This window comes from Lactuca saligna, chromosome 5 (assembly GCF_052625555.1).
Source record: "Lactuca saligna cultivar CGN05327 chromosome 5, ASM5262555v1, whole genome shotgun sequence".
NCBI lineage: Eukaryota > Viridiplantae > Streptophyta > Magnoliopsida > Asterales > Asteraceae > Lactuca > Lactuca saligna.
In genome coordinates, this window is record NC_136421.1 from 86,800,958 (window position 1) to 86,806,343 (window position 5,386).

The 5,386-nt window shown below is 35.3% G+C and overlaps 1 non-coding gene across 1 annotated transcript; it reads left to right on the forward strand.

Annotated features, from left to right (window-relative positions):
* The first annotated feature begins 3,607 nt into the window (after positions 1–3,607).
* Positions 3,608–3,714, forward strand: LOC144999194 (small nucleolar RNA R71). The gene has a single exon (XR_013660714.1). It is a non-coding gene; the product is annotated as a small nucleolar RNA R71 (small nucleolar RNA).
* The last annotated feature ends 1,672 nt before the right edge of the window (positions 3,715–5,386 follow it).

Below are 5,386 nucleotides of genomic sequence, written 5' to 3' on the forward strand. Positions count from 1 at the left end.
GAAGATTCAATGAAACTGAAGTATCCACACCTCTTTCCTGATCCATGATTTGTACCTTAATTCTGAATTTCAGAACGAAATTCTCTCTAACGGGGGGATAATGTAACAACCCGAAAATTCGTATCATTGCTTGTAACCCTTTCCGTAACTTATATCGATGATCCAAACGCCGTTTCCAATTTCGTTTCCGATTTCGTCATTTAATTAGGACATAATTGTGGGACTTCTATTATGACTTAATGAGTATCTAAGCATGTTTAGAACTCACATTAGCACTTCATATTAATAATTGGAAACATTTTTGAATTTACCATATCAGGTTACGGTAACTCAATCGGGTGCGGCCAAAAGCACCGTATAACGCCGGTATCGGGTAGAATTCCACCATGTCCAAAACTTAGACACTATTTAAAAGTGTTTAAGCTTCCATTTGAAGCTTTTTCTCTGTCTCACTACTCTCTCTCTAACCTCTCTCCTCAACAAAAGATTCAAGGTCCAAAACATTGATTTAAGGCTCCAAATCTTTGAGGTAACATCCCTAGCTTGTTGTATAACCTCTTAGACCTTCAAATTCGTGTTTAATCTATCATTTTGGACCTAGAACATGTGTTTACGTCCAAGGAGTAAGCTTGGGCCGTAAACACATAATATTGGGGTTTTTGAGCAATTTAACCCTTCCAAACCAACATTGGGACTTAGATACGACCTTGAGGCTTACAAACCTGGACTTAGAACACCTGAAACTTGAATTTTTGAGGGATTTAGATGAGTTTATGACCAACGCATATGCTTGGGCCGTAAACTCCTCAAACATGGGGAGTAAACTCTTTTAAACATCTTAGAATGCCTTGTAGCTTCACCAATAGCCTTGGAATAAATCCTAGAACCATATAAAAATATTTTGGAGACCTTAAACACATCAAACACTCTCCATTTGAGAGTTTACGGCCATAGCACATGCTCCAGGGCGGTAAACTCCAAATTACATGTCCTTTGATGCCCTAAAGTCACACCAAGCCTTGGAAAATTAACTAGAATCACATGTGATTGTTCTAAGTACCCCAAATTAATTATGGTATGATCTTGGGGGAGTTTACGGCCGTAAACTCCATGTTTACAGCCATGAACTCCCATAAATGGTGTAAATGTTCTTACAATTTAATTCAAGGCATTTGATAAATCCATTCTAGCAACTCCCATGTCCATACAAGCCATTAAACACTCAAAACTACCCAAACATGAGTTCACGGCCGTGAACTCATGTATGTAACGGTAAATGGCCGAAACTTATTTAGGAGTTTACTCTTGAGGAGTAAACTCAAATTCCAAGTCCCTTGCATCATTACACGTCCGAAGATGTCACCCAGGTCACTCCAAACACTCGTTTTGAGGTGTTTTAGTTCATTGGAGTGTAATGTTCCATCTAATTAGTACATGTAAATCTAATTGGATATATTCGGACATTATTGAATTATACATTGGAACATTGAGAGTAATCAAGCCCCAAACCAACGTTTAGCCTCCGAAATCGTCACATTTCCTCGCCTGGTGAGTTCATACCCCTACCCTTTTTCACTGTTTTCACTGTTTTCAGGGGGAATACAAGCAAAGTACAAGGGATACTTGTACTCAAAAACTTGTTTTACATGTGAGTGTTTCATATTTTATATGCTTTTGATACTGATAAACATAACTGATAACCGTTTGAACATGCAAATCACATAATCATATATTTGTGAAATGGATTCTAAAATGTTATGTTTTATATATATTTCACAAATAATCTTCCATATTTTATCAGTTAAAAGCATAACATTAGAACATTTGAACATAAAACTGTGTACACTATTTTGTCCTCGGTAACTCTCCACCTAGATACGCGAGTGGAGGATCATCGTATTATTAATAGTAAATTTGTTAGTCCTATATAATTGGAGACACGTCCTCGGTGAACACTCGATAGAGATATGCGAGTGGAGGACCGCAACCGTAACCAGAATATCTTAATTAAGGGAGCGTGACTTGAGTGTTAGATCTATACGGGGCTGACTATCCCACACCTTGCTGCTAGCTAGAGCCGAACCGAAATGGTTCAAGGGTGACGAAAGTCATAAGGTGATGTGGACTACTTTTTTCCATATTTAGTCTTATTGTATGGTTATGGGACTCGCAATTAGGATAACAGAGATTTACTTAATAGTAATTATGAGTAAAGTAATTAATTTACTTTGTAAACATTAGTTTTATATACGTGTTAAAACTAATACATTTCACAAGATAACCTGGTTTTCAGTATACATCTTTCACATTGGTAACCAACATTCAGGAAAGTATGGGACTTTCCTAGGGAAACATTATACACAACCATGTTTTACAAGTATACATCTTTTACATTTGATAACCAACATTCAGGAATGTATGGGACTTTCCTGGGAAAAACAGTACATAACTAGCAAAGTGAAACAAACCGAATAACTTTGCATGTTGAGAAACAATAACCAACCTTTTAAGAAAATATAGGATTTTTTTTCGTGTGTGAAACATTTTCAGAAAATGGAAAGGAAACTTTGTACATTTTCACAAACAAACCGCTTATGAACTCACCAGCGTTATGCTGATTTTCAAATCGCTTGTATTCTCAGGTCAGCGTTAGACAGGTACCCGAAGATCCTTTTGATCGAAGACGGAGTGCTCTGAAGACCCATTCCATTTTTGTTATATATACTATGTATCACAACTGTACAACTTTACTTTTGAAACAAATGTAAAAACTTTCTATATGTAATGTAATGGTTGTTTTACTTTACTTACTATGTGCATTGGATTTGATACTCAATGTGCAGTCAACCCCGGAAATGTTTTCGCCTTCGATTTTCGGGGTGTGACATGGGAGCCATGGAATGAATAATTTTACGACTCCTTGTGGTGATGGCCTTGACATATGCCTTTAGATTTTGCTCTATACTGCTTGGAAGACGTTCAGGTAACCACTCGTTAAACTACCTCGAGATTTCATTGATCTGTGACTCAATATTACAAATTGAGATTTGCTAACTTTGAATTACAACATCTGTTGCACTGTGCCTCATATCTGATGCGGCTGTAAATCGGGCTAGCATGTCCTCAAAATTATTTTTATTTTCAGGAACGGTTGCTCCTTCAGGTAAGATCAGTGGTTTTGTTACCTATACTTTTCATCATTAGGAAGACATTCCTTCTTTAGGTAAGACATTCCATTAGAGTAGCAAGCTTGAAGTTTATGATTTCGTCCTTGTTACATTTTTTGTTAAATGAGGACCACTATAATTATCACGTCCAACGTAAGTTTCATGGATGGATTGATCCATCTTTTTCATCCTTTGGTCTATTGATTCTAATTTTTCTAAAACCGCCACCATATTGTCATTTCCTCTATCAAAGTCTCCTTTTCCTCTTGTAAAATATTCTTGTGGAGTATGATATTAACGCGAATGTTTTGAGACTTCTTCAATCAATTTTTTAATAGTATTTGTTTCTTTTTTTCGTCATTGGTCCTTGAGAATCAAGGAGTTATCTTGTGGTAACACTCACCCCATCGTAGAAAATAGCTATTTTTTATAGTACATTTAGATCGTGTTGGGGGAAATTTCTTAGCATGCTTTTATACCTTTCTCACGCTTCAAGTAAGGACTCACCATCATATTGCTGGAAATTTGCTATATTTTTCCTAAGCTTGGATACTTTCGATGGTGGACTATATTGCTCAATGAAAGCTTCCCGTAGATTCGTCGAAGTAGTGATTGTTCTGGGTGCAAGGGAATTTAGCCAAAGTTTTGCATCTCCCGATAAGGTTACTAGAAGAATTCTTAGTAATACTAATTCTCATGAAACATTAGGGACATTAAAATAATTTGCAATTTTCTTGACCTCGTCGAGGTGATTAAATGCATCTTCATAATCTTTTCCGAAAAATGGAAAAGGTCAAAACGATCAAGACTATGATTACGGCATCCCTTTTCATAGTTCTTAAAATTGTTTTGACACACCCATGAGCTATCTAAGGGAAGGTGTATGTTTTTGATAAAGTCTTATCAAAACAATCTAGTATCAGAAATCTGAACTTTGGTAAGAAAGTCAATAAAGTATTGATTTCTAGAAGTCCAGCTGTTTTTTGAGTACATGTCAAAGCTAGTGGGAGCATAAGTGTTATGCTAATAATCATCATGTTAGTGGGAGCATGATAATTATGATAAGTATTGCAAGCTAGCAATGTTAATTATAGAAAACAAAAGGTTTCAATTGGGAAAAAGTTGTTTTGCTATAATTAAGAGAGAGGAAATTATACTTCATCTCAAATCTATAAGCTTAGATCGTGAGGTTTTAATCATTTAGTCAAGAATCAAATCTATAAGCTTAGATCGTGAGGTTTTAATCATTTAGTCTAGAATATATATGAATTTCATGTTGGAATGGCTCAACATAAGGAAATTCTGTATATGGGTCCATTATTTGCGTTCTAAAATTCGTTTATGATTACGGCATCCCTTTTCATAATCTAAATTATGAGAACTTGGCAAATAGAAATGGAAATGTTATAGCAAAAGACTGGTTTAGTCTTTATGTGAGACATCATGAATCGTGTCCCATATGCTTCGGATATAGGACCGATTACATGTGCTATATTCATCCTTTCTAAAATTTTCCAAATGCCTAGGGCATTAAGAAGGGAAAAGGTTTAGAATTGGATATGACTAAAAGGATTAAACAATTGTCGAGGACAATCTAAGGTTTACCAAAGATTGGTTGATCAAGGACAGTTGGAAGTATAGTGATAATTCTGGAAGGACCATATTGACATAATCTGTAAGGAGGCAACTCTTGTTCAGAAGTGATAGTCAAAATGGAATCTGGAAATGTTTCAAAGTTAGAATTTTTCCAATCTGTTTAAGATTAGGAAACTTAATGCAAGAAGGATGTTTCTAAGGAGCTGATCTCCTTTGGAATACTCTGTAATGATTGTTGCCAAGTCTTTCTGACTTTGTGCATAATCATTACAAGAGGATCAATGCATATAAGTTTAGAATCTAATACATTTTAGTAAATGACATGAATTTGGAATTCTTGTATTTACAGTAAAGATTTGAAAGTGTGAAAAGAGAATCATTGGAGTTATATTCAATTGATCTAGTTCACAAAGTAAAGATCATAGACAAACATAGTATGCATACTTGGTGTATGGCATGACTAGTGTTTAGAAAAACATAGTGTCCATGCTTGGAGCATGGGACAACTATTGTTTTAAATTCAAGAATAATGTTGATAGCTGAAACAGTATACAATGAATAATGTGTAATCATATGGTGATAAATAAAAGGTGTTTTATTTATATTCATAAGTTCTGAGACCA